Source organism: Pinus tabuliformis, chromosome 8, assembly GCF_031772625.1.
Source record: "Pinus tabuliformis cultivar Carrire ecotype Pingquan chromosome 8, CPIR1, whole genome shotgun sequence".
In the NCBI taxonomy this organism is placed as follows: Eukaryota; Viridiplantae; Streptophyta; class Pinopsida; order Pinales; family Pinaceae; genus Pinus; species Pinus tabuliformis.
In genome coordinates this window covers 1,101,748,192-1,101,764,750 of record NC_142294.1, presented here as the reverse complement: position 1 = coordinate 1,101,764,750, position 16,559 = coordinate 1,101,748,192, and the positions used below count along the sequence as shown (strand labels likewise).

At 38.6% G+C, this 16,559-nt stretch overlaps 1 pseudogene; it reads right to left on the bottom strand.

Moving 5' to 3' along the window:
- Window positions 1-1,373: 1,373 nt before the first annotated feature.
- LOC149239188 (putative carboxylesterase 6) lies at window positions 1,374-2,438 on the bottom strand (annotated as a pseudogene).
- Window positions 2,439-16,559: the final 14,121 nt, after the last annotated feature.

Sequence of the window (16,559 nt, the reverse complement as noted above, 5' to 3'; positions counted from 1 at the left end):
TGCTAATAAAATTTCATATTGTGCAATTTTTTTTTTGAATCCTAGAGGAGCCCAAGAGCTCGACTGATACGTAACTATCAATAAACCTATAGGGGTCTATGACCTATCCTCCTCTCTGAAACCGGGTCACAACCAATAGGATTTGAACATTGGATCTCTTAGTTTTGACAGATTTTACATTACTTCGATCACCAATTAAGTTTCCCCCCAGGACTATATTGTACATATTGATTTAAAAATAAAAGTATGTAATATAAGCCTTGGCATCCAAGTGGTTAGGATTAATAGTATCAATGCCACACTCTTCAATCCTAATCTTAGCTAAACCACCAAGTATAGTATGTTGGATATTATCTTGAGTGAAGGGGTTCTAGTGATACAGGTACAATGTGATACATGGTGGTTTGGATGAGAACGTGTTCTAGTTCTTGATTCTCCTTATACTCTGGCCTTTTGACTTCCTGCGGTGAATTATCCCTGACACAGTGTAGCTCTGCAAGATGCAGTTACAGGCTCTCTCACTCTTTAGATCCTCTAGTTCTATGACCTTAGTTTTTATACCAATTTGATGAAAAAGAAGATGACGAAAGGCATAAAATTAACACATAAAAATAATATGAGATGTTGCTCTTCAATTGATCACACAAACTTGAATTTCACATAAAACTATCCATAAAGCTGTGACTCTTGAATTTCACACACATTTGATTCAACATGGCTTGACTTAATTATAATGAACCATTAATGGAGGATTTATGCCTTTCAGCTAGAAACTCACTCAAAATATCTTCAACATGAAAACACACACACTATATTTTACTTTTCCCAAAATAAAACTGAACTATGAAGTAGCTCACACTTGACTCAATTAACTCACATCTAAATCTAAACTACACGTAACTCAATTTATCTCTTAATACATCACTCAACTTGGATCTTGCTATACCTTCATGTGAGAGTAATCACTATTTCCAACGTGATTTAGGATGCAAGATATCTATTATTAGTAACATGTCCTCCACATATATTTCGACATAATAAGATTCAATAAGCTATATTTTCGTAAAATTAAATAACTATTTTGGTACTAAAAAGAGTAATATATAGATCATAATGATTTTATTCTAAAGGAAAAGCAAGGACGTAATCTGAGAAGCTTACTATTACAACTTGTTGAAATCTGAAGGTAACAAACAATGCGCATGCAGAAACAATTTATCCTTTCAATGCTCGTCTATGTATTGTGGTTATTCTTCTTGAAACCATGCTCTGCATGTGATTCTACCTTAGGAAACACATACTGCTTGCCCAAATCTATAGGAAACAATGGATGGGTGCATATTCTAATATGCATCTGCAGATATAAAAGTAGTCTAGAAGCAATTCTTGATGAACTGATCCATGGCCCGAAGCAAAGTAAACGTTGAGATCATTTTTTATAGCTATCTCATTGAGATAGAAACTGTGGCCAAAACTTTGAGAAGTAAATACCTCCGCGTCATTCCCATTTTCATAGCTTCGCGGTACTCCAGCTGTGTATCACAAACAAGGTGTCTCTCATCAATGGCCACCAACATGTGCAGAAACTTCAAATACTTTAGAGGTGGAGCATGAGGTCCCATTGGGTTTATGATGAGATGATCTCTGGTGGTGAACCCCTATGGCGCAGAGAGTTTGAAGAGCTTATCAACCATATCTAGTGTCAAAAGCGCATAATCAGAGAGAATCACCATCTCAGATTTTCTTCTTTCAGGTCTCACGTATCTAGGACGTATGGAAACACCTCCTCACATGCAAAAAAGCAGGCAGGAAATGAGGTGCATTGGCAAAAGTGTGAAGAAGGACCTGGTGAACCAGGTTTCCCCAGTGTTGTCCCCCATCTGAACACATCAGCTAAAATCAGTGTATTGACTGAGGCAGGACTCCTCTCTCTCTCCCCGAGGGACACGAATAAGATCCATAGAAGAGCTCCAAACAAATCGTCGCAGGCGAGGGGAAGGAGGTTCTTTGGCGCGAGTGTAACGTCGACCAATATACATATCATGTTGGACGTCCTAACTAGGCGAGTGTAGAAGTGATAATACATATATCATGTTGGACGTCCTAACTAGGCGAGTGTAGAAGTGATAATACATATGTCAGTTGACGTGGGATATAGAAAACCCTCCCCTGTGGAAATGAAGCACCACGCCTGGTCTTTGGCATTCGTGTTGCTGTAGCGCTGTCTGAGGCACATAAATTCTTACCCACACACCAGTTTCCTGGTTGAAAACCATGTCTTTATTGGCCACACCCTCTACAAAGGCGTCGTTGGAATGGGACACCTGCATGGTGAGAGGCAATGCCTGCTCATCAATCCCAGTCCATCTCCTATTAATGGTGCCATCACTGAAGACCCTGAACCATCTCGACACTTCCTCAATAACCTCTTTACTCATTTTCAGATAGAGTGATGATATTTACAGGAAGAGGATTGCTACAACATATAAGATGTAGTGGATTCTTTGCGGGTTGCACGGGATCCTTGATTTTTTTTGTCAGAGTAAAAAAACATTATCTTTTTATTAGAAACCAAAAAAAAAACATATTCATGAGATGTTATGTAAACTTCTTTCAAATTCTCTTATATTTCTCATCTTTATATCTTATATGTTACAAGATTGTCTAATTTTTCTCTATATTCATCTATTAACCACTTAACATTTCATATTCTTTATACAAAAAACATCAAATAATCAAAATTACAGTGAGATTTTTCTCAAAATATCATATTGCTGCTTAAGATGTCGAATATTTTCTTCCATCAACTTCTAAGTGTGATGGACGCATCCATTGTTTGTATTTACACCCTATTCATAAGCAACAAAATGTATCTTACTGGGTTCCTTTGAGATTCCTTTTTTGAGAGGAGGTCAACAGTTTGATTATGCTCTCTCTATATATGACCAAATTCAATATGATGGAAAGTCCTTAACCCAATTGATGATGCCCTTCGAGTCCCCATAAACTAAAAATTCCTCAAGGCCCAGCCATTTAGCACCTATGAGGACATCCCAAAGAGCGATAACTTTAGCTCTACTATTTGTCCCTTGACCCCCCTCCCACAAGAAATGGAAATATTTTCCTAGTTCCAAAACAATGACTGCCCCGCATCAACACTTCCTATGCAAGAAAGCCCCATAAAAAACCCCACAGGAAAGACCTTCTCGATGTCTTGAAATCTGATCTTTCTATTTGACTTCTTTCTTTTTGTGATCCCGTATTCCGCAAAATAGGCCACATATTATATTATAACTTCTCAAACAATAGCAAATTTATGGTCAATGTTGGGCGCGGGATCCCCCAAAGGGAAGTTTTGGGGCTAAAAGCCCAGATTTTGGTCAAAATTTGTAACTCCGATGTAAAGACTCCACATTTTGTGGGTGCGGAGCACGTAGCTTGTAAATGAGTCATAGAGTTGCCCACTTTTAATTTTGTAATGTAATGTCGACTGTAGAGATCTATCTATGGTCCACGAATCATGGGATTGTATAAATAGAGTGAGGCTCTAAGTAGTTAAGACATCAATTGATGATCATGGAATATAAGCATAGTAGAGTATCTGAAGTGCGAAGTCTAGTTTTAAGTCGTAGAGTAGGAGAAGGCTCTGCAGCTGAGTGCGCAGAGTCCTAGTAGTCTGAAGCTGAGTGCGTGAACCCCTGCAGTTGAGTACGCAAGGTGAGTCGAGTTTGTAATAGTTGGAAGCATTAATAAAGAGAATTTTTATATCATTCATGTGTATTTATTCCCTGTTTACTACATTAAACGTATTCAGTATGAATTTCATTTCCACTGTTTATATGATGTGTGAATATATGTGACTGTGTTAATTAAGTGAATGTGAGATAAAGTATCTGTTTACGTGAAGTTAACTAATATCTTTAAGAAGATAACTAAGATACATAGTGTAATTTGAGGAAATATTGTAGGATGTTGCCATAGCAGCGCAAAAGCATTTGAGCCCTGGGTCAGGGTTGCGCAAAAGGTGATTATAATAGGTCGTGGAGGTATTGAAGGTTAGGACAGTGCGCAAAGTGACTTGTGCCAAGGTAGGCATCATTGGACTAAATCAACACCTCGGACATCTCAAGGGTGCGGAAACTTGGTTCCAACATATCTGCATATTGCTTCGAATGATCTAAAGGGCCAGTAGTGTAGGGATTTGTTTGGCTAATTAACTCTAAGCCTGGGTTAGGCCCCATCAAGCCAATAAATGGTTTTGTTACCGGGACTGGAATCTGCATAGAGATGTCTAATGTCGTATCATTGGAATCCAACTAAGAAGGAAATTGAAGGTTGGTTGGACAGAAGAATTCACGAGTTCACGGCATAGGAGAATATGAATTTGTGACTGACAAAAGAAGAGTGGTTAGACTGCTACTGTACATAGAGATCCACAAAATCTTCTTTGCGTCTTTCCCTACTGAGCTGTACGAGTGGATCACGAAGCTAGTAGATAGCCAAGGAAGGTGGAAACTCGACAATCCTATTATGTGGACCCTAGAGTTAGTGTGAAGGTTGGAAGCATTGGAGGATAAGATCGTGCGCACCATTGATCATTGACTCGATCGTATTATAGGAGGATTCATTATTGAATTTGCGGTTGACACCTAAGTTAGCTACAGCGAGGCAGAGCGACGCTTTCTCAAAGGAGGTGAGGTAAGTACGTAAAGTATTTGAATACTTGGATTATAATGCTATTGTGTGAAAATAGGGTTATGCAGTTACCTTGATGTTTGGGGCTACGTGAAGTGAAAAAGCTTACATGAACGAAGGAAGTAAGGGACCAGAAACTAGCCCCTTGATTTCATCTCCGCAAGGGGACAAGGAAGAGCTCGCAAAGGTATCACCACGAAGTGAGATCCATCTGATAAGGCAAAGAATTCGGTGAATACCACCCCACCCACACTGCCACCAGTTTCACAACCATCACCTCCATCTTCACCTATATCACCTCCACCACCACCGCAATTTAATATGGCAAGCATAGTGAATTTGCTTGTGTTCAAAGGTTTTGGGAAATGAGGATTCGGACCAATTCTGGTTCGTGGTAGGGGTTGTATGTTAAGTGCAAGGATTTATAGATGACAATATAAAGATAGCAACACTGGTTAGCGCCCTGCAGGACCACGCCCTAACCTGGTACATTAAGCATTCCAATGATAATCCAAATGTGGGAATCACGGATATCCAAGTAGTGTTAAACAGAGAATTTAGCAAGCCGAAGTCTAAAGCACAGTCGATCACTGGATTCAAAGAGACCACGATGCTATCAGGCGAGACTCCTTGGGAGCTGGATTAAAGACTGAAATGCACGATTCGCAAAGGTAATATGAATCTGACGGATGGACAACATCACGAATGGTTTGTAGCATCACTAACACCACATTTGAGGAGTGCGTTATCACAACAGAAGCTAACCACTTAGGTAGAGGCCTTAGAGATCGCGATGAGGCAACATGAGACCATGATGCAAGATCCCAACTTGGGATTTCAACAGATCCACACACAGTTAAAGAATTTTTTCCTGGAGATGCAGAGTATGAAACAAGACAAGACAGCTCGACCAGAAGTGCGCGAAGAGGTGTGGTGCATAATATGCAAGGGTCGGGGACATGATAAGGACGATCGTCCAGGTTTTTCAAATTACCTTGTAGGAGGAGGGTCGATGCCCTTAAGACCGGAAGTGCAAGCAGGACCTAGCGTGACACTTGCTTTGTGGTGCGCGCGGTAGATTTATCTGTCATTACGGGGCACCTATATAAGATGGGGAATGATGAGATACTACGAAGGTATGTACCTAAGTTTGAATGAAACAATATCCTCGCGGATGCTTATGGGGGCACTGTGGGAGGATATTATGCAGGGAGAGCAACTGCGCAGAAGATTCTCCGCGCAGGGTTGTGGTGGCCAACCCTTCATCGAGATTGAAAAGCACATTGCAAGGCATGTGAGGTATGTCAAAGAATAGGTAAACCATTGCAGATGGATGAGATGCCTTTGAACCTGCAAATGATGTTATATCCCTTAGAAATGTGGGTGATCGACTTTGTAGGACCTATCAAACCTCAAGGAAAGACAGGCGCGAGATATATTATCACTGTGATAGAGTATCTGAGTCATTGGGCAGAAGCGCAACCGGAAAAGGATTGCACGGCCACAACAACTGTAAATTTTCTGTTTGAACATGTATTGATGCGATTCGAATGTCTAAAGATCTTGATGAGCGATCAAAGTACACATTTCTTGAATGAGACAATTAGCGTGTTGACGGAAGAATTTTAGGTGTATCATCAGAAAAGCACACCGTATCACCCGCAGGCTAACGGGGTAGTAGAAGCGTTCAACAAAGTACTAGAGAACACACTGACCAAAGTATGTACCGTACAATGAAGTGATTGGGTCCTACGTGTACCCACAGTATTATGGGCTTATAGAAAGACATGTAAGAAACTGACGGGACAAACTCATTTTAGGCTGGTCTATGGAGTGGAAGTTGTAACACCTACGGAATACATATTACCTAGTCTGTGCATAGTAGCGCTCACAGGTATGATGGATCATGAAGCCCTGGAGGAGAGGCTCGCACAGTTGGAGGAGCTCGAAGAAGAACTATTTTTGTCGGATTTCACCAGCAGGTCCAAAGGTAGCGCAAAAAAGCTTGGCACAATTGACATATTAAGTTGCGCACCTTCAAGGTGAATGATTTACTGTTGTTGTATGATAGTAAGTTCAATAAATTCCCAGGGAAGCTCAGAATGCGTTAGATGGGACCATATATTATTAAGGAGGTCCTAGATGGTGGCACGGTGCAGTTGGTAAAGTTAAATGGAGAACTCTTCCCAGGAAAAGTCAATGGCAGTCATTTGAAGGTGTACACAGGAGGCCCAACCATCTAGCTAACTGATAGAAGCATAGTCTTAGTGCCCTAGGCTGCTAAAAGGAAGCGCAAGACTATAAAATACTCTGCCTGAGAGCTGCACGATGTCAGGACTACACGCAGTAGCGAAGTGTCACAGGGTCCACAATAGTGTGAGGGTAGTTGCACTACCACACGGGTTGGCTGGAAAGTGACCGTTACGATCACTATTCACAATGTGCTGCTTGGCTTGAGACCAAATGGAGCGGGCGGCAAGCATTTAAGGAAAACTTTATGGACTAGATTCTTGAAAATCTACTGCCAAGTGAGCAATAATGGACTGAATGTGGGGGGAACAGTTGAATTCAAATTCAAAAGGTGCTATAAATTACAAAGGGGTGTCCATCAAACAACACTTGGCAATTTGAGGACTAAGCTGTTGCGCACACAGATATTCATGAACCCAGATCTGTTTAATATTTTGAAGGTAAAGTTGTTGTTTGAGAACTTTCCCGATCCATTGAGAGAATTGTGGAATAACACTATGGCAGCGCTTGAGGAAGCCATTGATACCGGAGCAATGACCGCCGAGGAGGCTGCATAGGCAATGACGGTAGGAGAAGCCCCAAAAAGTGTCGGGATAGTTGCAGAAATCCCTAAATCACCACACATGCCGAGACCCAAGAAAAACATGCAGCCTATGGTACTAGTACATGTGTCCCCTAGAAACCCACTAAGAACTAGGCTTACTATGGAAGAAAAGGGGAAGGCTATCAACTTGGAAGTCAATGAGGAGGAGGAGGGCTTTGAAGAAATCCTGGTAGAGGAGGAGGAGGACGTAGAGATGGAGGTGGAAACCCAGGGCGCGGACCCTCTGACCAGGCTGCCTGCATATGTTCCTCCGCTAAGGGGGAAAGCAAAGTTGCTCAAAGACCTAGATGAGAGCAAGAGCTCTCTACAGACTTCGTTGCTCCCCGACGACATCATTTTTGACAGAGCACACTTTGGGCGAGTGCCTGCACTAAAATTCGAATATTTGGATCTCATAGACCACGAGAAGTTCCCACATTTGGCAACCGTGCATCTCATGCACGAAAAGAAAGACGCACTGATGGGAGTTATAGAGTTGAAGCCACATAAGTGGTTGAGAGGTGTAGAAAAGGTAGGACTGTTAAAGCTGCTCTGGGTGCCACATTATCATCGTGTCCCAATGACTATTTTTGTCATCACGCAGCTGCTCTATCTAGTGCATGATGGGTGCTTGTGGCTAGAGGAGCCCATCGCCATCATGGACCACTTGATTCCCAGAATTACCCGGCTCCCTTGCAAATGGGAGGACCCAGTGACCATCTCGGAGGGTAAAAGTGATGATCTGGCCATCATGGAGGACATGAAAAAAATGTTCAAGCTGCAGAAGAAGAAGCGAGGGTACGCAATTTCTAGCATCAATAGTGTTGCGATCAAATTTTTGACATAGATATTAGTCGGAAAGGTTATACGAAAGTGTCATGCGGATGAGGTGTCCAAGCCAGTGGTTGCACTTGCCGCACAATGCAAAAAAGGGGTCCAGCTTAACTGGGCAGATTACTTGTGCAGAGAGTTCCTAGAGAACTTTTGCGAGGCACAAGACCAGGGCAAGACTTTTCATTACGCATGGCTGCTATTGTCGATCATGCTGGTGGCATGGGAAGTGCCCGAGGATAGCCAGTTCTCGATGATTGCATAGGACCTTTTGGAGGTAGCGAAGTATGCTTCGTTGTGGGCAACTAGAGATGTGCAAAGAATCAGGGATAGTAAGATATTTTGGGATTCAATGGAGATGAACATCAGAATGGGGATTAATCGCAAGCCGCAGTTATCTCCCACGATCTATAACAGTCTGCAGAGATTCACGGAGTTTGAGGCAAATTTCCACCATGCATACATCAGGGCGAGGAAGGACCCCACAAAGACTTGGCACGAGCTCTATTATCTAGTGATGGATGATGTCATATTCGCCATCCTTGAGTCATGGCCGTTGAAGTGGCGTGCTCCGACCAGCTCTACAGTGGAAGGAGAGAAGTTTGCTGCACAGAGGAAAAGGGATGAGGCAAAAATATGTATGGCGCAGTTGGCAGAAAAACGAAGGAATGAAGTAGTAGCAACCAAGGCACAGGAGGTGCGTAACGCTATCAAGGTGGTGGAAGAGTAGCAAAAGGCAGCAAAGAAGGAGCGCTACAGATAGAAATCGCCTTCACCTGAACAGGAAACATATATAGAGCAAGGTGGCACGAACCCACAGACAATGTCCACATAGTTGAAATGACAATGTCTAAGAGAGCAAGTAGGACCACGGAAGAAGTCGAAGGCTTCAAAGACTTCTTTCGACCCAATCACCCTCACTGAGGGGGATCTGCACGAAATTGGGGAGATGGTGAGGGACGTCACCACGAAGACCTTCTAGCAGGTCGCAGAGGAACACCCGATGGTGTTGGGGGCTCTCCAAGCACAGATACAAGAGTTGCAGGTGCGTACTCCATAGGCTAGTACTGTGTCAACCAGCCTCACACTAGGCACAACCGCGATCGAGAAAATGTTGTGCACCCGAATGACCAACATTATAGTGCTGCCAAAGGGAGCACTCGTGACATAAAATGAGGCCGACAAGCCTATGGTTAGTGGGCTAAAGGGAGTCAGGATAAATATGGTTACGCTTCCTCAGGAGATGCTCTATGTTTTGCAGGATGGAGCTACTGCAGAACTACGTGCCAGGGAAGGTCGCGTGCTCCATGTAATGAGAGAGTAGCGCATTAACATTGAGCAGTTGAGCCTGCAATGTGACAAGGTAGTGGTGCAGAACTAAAAGTTAGTGCAACTAGTTGAGCAAGCCTGCCAGATCGTCCCAGAGTTAGTCCTCTAAGCAGAGGAACCGCGCACATTCGGAAACTCGCAGTAGGGGTACGTGAGGCAAAGGAAGAGATGGCCAATGTTCAGTTGGAGCTAAACCTTCAGATCGCCAAACTACAGTTGAAGGCACAGCCTTCAACTCCACCAGAGATTAAGGAACAACACGCCAGTTCCATTACAACATCCATAGCAAAGGTCAACAATGCAATGAAAGACTGCACCAAGCTGTTCGAGGAGTCGTTCAAGGTTCTCACTACTCTATAGGAGGACCCGAACATAGAACGCCTAGAAATAGAGGCGCACGAGCTACAATAGAAGTACAATGAAGTAAAAGGGACTGCGCAGACAGTTTCCCTTACATAAAATCTTGCGCAGATGCAGTAGGCGAAAGCGTTCAATGAGCGAGTGGATGCTGCTCGACATAAGGAAACAATTTTGAAGGCACGCTTATAGCCATGGATTGATGAGGCGTTCGACATTACATCCTCTATTGAAGCAAAGCTTGCAGAGATGCAAGGTACACTGGAATAGGTTCAGGAAAGTAGTTCAGCTACTGCGGTCTCTGAACAACATGTCCAAGAAGTGCAGCAGGCAGCGGCTCAGTGCGTTGTCGATCTTGTAGCGATCTAGGTAGTGTTGGGAGGTCTTTGCACAAATATCTCTGCACCGACAGAGTGACTCAAGGGGGAGTCATGACGTTTGTGTTCGGGGCCTGTTGGGCACAGGATCCCCCAAGGGAAGTCTTGGGGTTAAAAGCCCAGATTTTGGCCAAATTTTGTAACTCTGATGTAAAGACTCTGCATTTTGTGGGTGTGGAGCGCATAGCTTGTAAATGAGTCACAGGGTGGTCTGCCCTTAATTTTGTAATGCAATGTCGGTTGTAGAGATCTACCCATGGTCTGAGGACCATGGGATTGTATAAATGGAATGAGGCTCTAAGTGGTTAAGACATCAATTGATGATCATGGAATATAATCATAGCGGAGTATCTCAAGTGTAAAGTCTAGTTTTAGGTCATAGAGTAGGAGAAGGCTCTGCAGCTTAGTGCATAGACCCCTGTAGCTAAGTGCGCGGACCCCTGCAACTAAGTGTGTAGGGCGAGTCGAGTCTGTAACAGTTGGAAGCATTAATAAAGAGAAGTTTTATATCATTCTTGTGTATTTATTTCTTGTTTTCTACACTGAATGTATTGGGTGTGAATTGCATTTCTACTGTTTATATGATGCGCGAACATATGTGACTATGTTAATTAAGTGAATGTGAGATAAAGTATTTGTTTACACGAAGTTAACTAAGATATTTAAGAAGATAAGTAAGATACGCGGTGTAATTTGGGGAAATAGTGTAGGACGATGCCATAGCAGTGTGAAAGCACCTCAGCCCCAGGTTAGGGCTGCGTGAAAGGTGATTATAACAGGTCACAGAGGTATTGATGGTTAGGACAGTGCGCGAAGTGACTTGCGTGAAGGTAGGAACAGTTGGAGTAAATCAACACCTCAAACATCTCAAAGGTTCAGAATCTTGGTTCTAGCATTCCCCCATACTGCTTCGGCTGAGACTTCAATCCACGCTCCGCGGGTTGATGCCGAAAGGGCCAGTAGTGTATGGATTTGTTTGGCTAATTAAATCCGAACCTGGGTCAGGCCCCATCAAGCCAATAGTCAAAGATAAGTGCATTCCAACATTTCCAAAAGGACCATATTATGAAAAAAGTGAAGGAACAATATCGAGATCGAGAGTTGATCCAAAATGACAAGCATGATTTTAGTGTGTGAAGTGTCCTAATGGGTGCAATACCAATTGCGTCTTGAACCCCTTCTGAGAACGCATCAACGAATGGATAGCTAAGCATAAGATGATCCATGTTTTCATCTTCATGCTTGCACATCAAGAATACACTAGGTCCATTAAAGCCCCTTTTTTGTAGTTCTTTCCATGTAAGTATGCATTCGTGAATTCCAACCAACAAAGACGTTTAAGCTTTTATGGAATCACCCATTTCCATGCTTCCTGCAACCACAAGAAAAAATCAAAATCCTTCTCATTCAATAGAAATTTTTGATAAATCTCTTTTACCATTAGTTGTCCCTTCTTTTTGGTCCCCACCCAAATGATTATGTCATCCTATTCAGTGAAAAATATGCCCACGACACTCACTTGAGAGATGTAAATGTCTCTTTCAATAGCCTGAATCCCATGAATGCCTATCTTGTCTACCTTCATCTAGGATTTTCCTTGTGTTGGGCCTATTGTATATAGAATATGCCACTTTCATGAAGGAGTGTGATGAGTGGAGCTGAAAAATAATGATTCCCATCAATTCCCGAAAGCACGTCTAGTCCAATCTCAACTGTGGATCCATCCCCAACTTCCCATCATAAAAAGGTCATCAGTCATTGAATAATATTTCACATACATCTCCAAATGAACAATGGGCTTGTTTTCGTCCTCGATCCACCTCTAATCCAAGTAGTAAATTGTTGGCCATACATGTATTTCTCTATGATGATTTTTACCATATGTCATTCCCATTCATAACCCTTCCACTATTTTTTATGATCAATGCTATATTGAAATTGTGTGTGTCTAATATCCCCCATCCACCATCTCTAATTGGAATTGTGAGGACTCTCCATTGGACAAGGTGGATTTTCTCCACTTTCATCCTTGATGGCCAACCTTTTATGGACTAGTGACTCAACTTTACTAAGAACTTTCATCGCATTTTGATGTCAAGTGATCAAAAACAATGCTAGCACTTTCCAAGATCATGTACCAATGCACATTGTGATTTTTTTAGGGCCATCATTTATATTTTTTTAGATAATAAATCTACTGATTTTGGTTGGGCTATCATCCATTTTTTGTTAGGTAATAAATCTCCTAAAGAGAGATTCAAAATAAATTTGGTGATATCATCTTTGTGAAAGGGTTATGGTTATAATTTATATTTTAATGTAAATAATCTATACATACAATATTTAGCTCAATTGGCTTCGTAGGGCACACTATGGTGGTGACACAAGTTCTCACCTCCCACCTTATATTCCTATTCTCCCATAATAAAAATATTCATACTTTAAGATTGGGTAAAGAGAAATTTCTATTTATTTATTTTTGTTTTTAACAAATAGATTAAACTCCTAAGCAATAGTTCATTACACCTCCCTAGAAATGACACCAAAATTTCAAGTGATAAAGTTTGATAAATGAATTAACACCTATTTTGTCAATCCAGGTAGGTAAACTTCGGGGTGAATAACATTGTGTGTGAATTGGTTCTTACTAATTTCCTATGCAAAACCAATCATAAAGCATGTACAAGTAGGTCCTAGAGTTGATTCAACTTACATTGATTTTCAGATTCTTAAATTCAATTTTGATTTGTTGCCATAGATTGTACAGATTCAACAAGATGCATCACACTTTCCCACCAAATACTCTATCTAAATTAATTGTTCATCAAAATCAACTAAGATTATACTAAAAATAAATTTAAGTGGAACCAGTGTTCTATGTTGTGTAAGAAGAAATCCATTAAAATAAAATAACAATTATTTTATTGTAAAATACAAAATAAATCAGTCTCCCAACTATTACTTTTAGGCATGATAAAAATCTAATTGTGCTACTTCTTTGAAGTATCAAAATCAACTTAATAAAACTACATCAACAAAACTGAGTATGTATTTACAAAAATTTTGTAGAGTCCTATATGATTACAAGATCACTAGAGGAAATCCATTAATTGTTACATGACTATGTGATTACAAGATCACTACAGGAAATTTCAACACGAAGTTACAGGAATTTTAAGCAATTTATAGGAAGAACATAACACACCCATTTCTTACATACATCATAAGGATTATGAAAAAAAATCAAACCAACCATATCAAAACTTAGGAAGGCACATAATAAAAACATAAGCAACACGTACCAGCCCTCCTAGTCTGTGTTGCTACTAAAGCTACAAATGGCTACTAAAAATTATATAATGACACACATAAATCCTTGTTATATAAATGAAAAACCAAAGGTTCGATAAAAAGGAGTATGTTTGGCTTAGAGTATTTCTTTCTCTACAAACTATATCTGTTTCACCTATCTACTTTTATACAATATCACTACTTGACCAATCTGCCCAAAATCAAGGTAAAAAGGAGTATGTATGTCATAGAATATTTCTTTCTCTCCAAACTATATCCTATTTCACCTATATACTTTTATAAAAAATATCACTAGACCAATCTACCCAAAATTAGGGTCAATTGAATGTTTTCATGCTAAAAATAGACTAATACAACAGAAATATATTTTTCTTTAATTCCACAATGCATACTCTTCTTCTTCAATTATGGTGACTGATCCTTTGCTCGATGTAGAATATTGTGGAAGTTCCCAATATATTCTGCATAACACGTTGATTTGGTACACCTTGCCTTTGACTTCTAGAATGAATAGATATGGATTAGCCTCAAGTGTTAGAATCTTCCCTGCTAATGTGGAGCATTCTAGTGACTAAATTCCTGTATTGACAAGTTTATACCTTTCAAATTTATTAATAACAAGAATAACCTTTTTATAAACATTTAAAAATTAAAAAGAAAATAACAGTTCTATAAGTAATTTTACCTTTAGCTTCATCCTTTAAACATCATTTCTTTAACAAAATTGGTAAAATGATATGGAATGGAGGTTCAAATGAAAGGTATAATATCAAAAATGAAGTGGTCACAGATATTAAATTTTAAGCCTAACAAGCTTAATATTTGAATTTTTTATACTCTGTATTTCTCTCATTCCCTTTTTCTCTTTTCTCTTTCTCCTTAACTATTCATTGTTATCCTTTCCTCATCTTCTTTTTTTTCATTCCTTATTTTTGTACTTCTCTTCCTAAAACATTTTACCTAATGTGTTATAACACATTGAAACACTTTCTCCTAATCTTTATGCCCTCCACATTGAAACACTTTCTCTTAAGCTTTATGCCCTCCTCTTTTTAATCTTTGGGGAAAACGATCACGTATGAGTGTGATACCTCTTTTTTATCCTTATCCTCATTTTCTCTTATTTGTAAGTCTTTTTCTTATATGAGAGGGTCGCTTCCTCTTTTTTCCTCATTCACCATTTTTCTCTCATGAGAGATTATTCTTCTCCTCTCTAAGAGAGTCTCTCTTTTCTTTTTTCATAATAAATTTTCTCCTTTTTACTTCAATAACTATAATAGTAATATAAACTAGTATATATCTATTTTAGTCACATATCTTGCACGTGTTGAGATGGATCAAATCTCTCAGATGGATCAAATCTCTCTTAGGTGCAAACATTTTTCAAAGTGTACAACAATGAAAAAAAGTTTGCACCTTGGAAGATTTGATCCCCTTGGGCAGATAGTAGATATGTGGTTTTAATGCATCTCTCTCTCTCTCTCTCTCTCTCTCTCTATATATATATATATATAATGTTTAATTTTGAATGTATATTGACGCAAAAAATGCACTTGCAAAAGAGTTAATGTTTAATTTTGAATGTATGAATGGATTAAACAAACTTGGATTGTTTAAATTTCTTAATGGCTTGAGTCCTTGCTAGATTTTAAACAAAATTGACAAAAAAATTATGCTTGCAAAAGAGTTAGAATGTAAAATAAGAAAATCCCTTGAAATATTTTAACTACATTTTTTTTTTCCAATTGTTTTGTATCATATATACATAGATTTCTTTGAACTATATATAATATATACATAATTCACATTGACATATTTTACTTAACACGAATATTAAAATATTTTATTTATGAATTGAAATATTATATATATATATATATATATAACATTTTAAATGCATGCAAATATTATTTAACCTGGATATTAAGATATTTTATTTATTATTCATATTTTTTTTAATATTGAAATATTTTATTATGATTAATATTAAAATAATTCTTATTTTTAACTTATTTTCCATATATGCATATGTGAAGTTGATATTCAAATAAATTAATTAATATGGATGTAAATAATTTATTAAGTCTTATATCAAAATACTTTTAAAAATATTTTTAAAAAATATTAAGATATTTTATTTATTATTCATATTAATTTTTTTTAATATTATAATATTTTATTATGATTAACATTAAAATATATTTTAGTTTTAACTTGTTTTCCATATATGCATATATGTGAAGTTGATATTCAAATAAATTAATTAACATGGATATCCAAATAATTTATTTAAGTCCTATATCAAAATACTTTTAGAAAGTAATTAAATTAACAATTTGAAAGCTCTATTACAAAATTGGCCTGTCTATGCCTATAATTATTAGTTATTAATAGGGATGTGTATTGCATAACAGGCCTTCTAGAATTTTAATTTAATTATAAATAATTATTAGGTGGATGGTAGGGATTTAGCCTCTATAAAATAGTTTATTTAAGTCTAGAACTAAATAATTTTATAAATTAATTAGATTAAAATTCTGAAATCCCTGTTAAAAAATAAAAATGATTATGGGTATAATTATTAATTATGCTAATAGGCATGTCTATTTTAGAATGTTAATTTAATTATAAATAATTATTAAGTGGGTGGTGGAGATTTAACCTCTATGGAATATGCCTGAATATTCTTAGTAGTAGGTGTGCATCAAGGGTTAGAATTTCTCTCAAAGTTAGTTATGTCCTTTTAATTAAGTTTTCTTGAAATATTAGTTAAAAAAAAATTCATACCAACATGTATCATTTTGTGCATGGTATTGATAAACAAT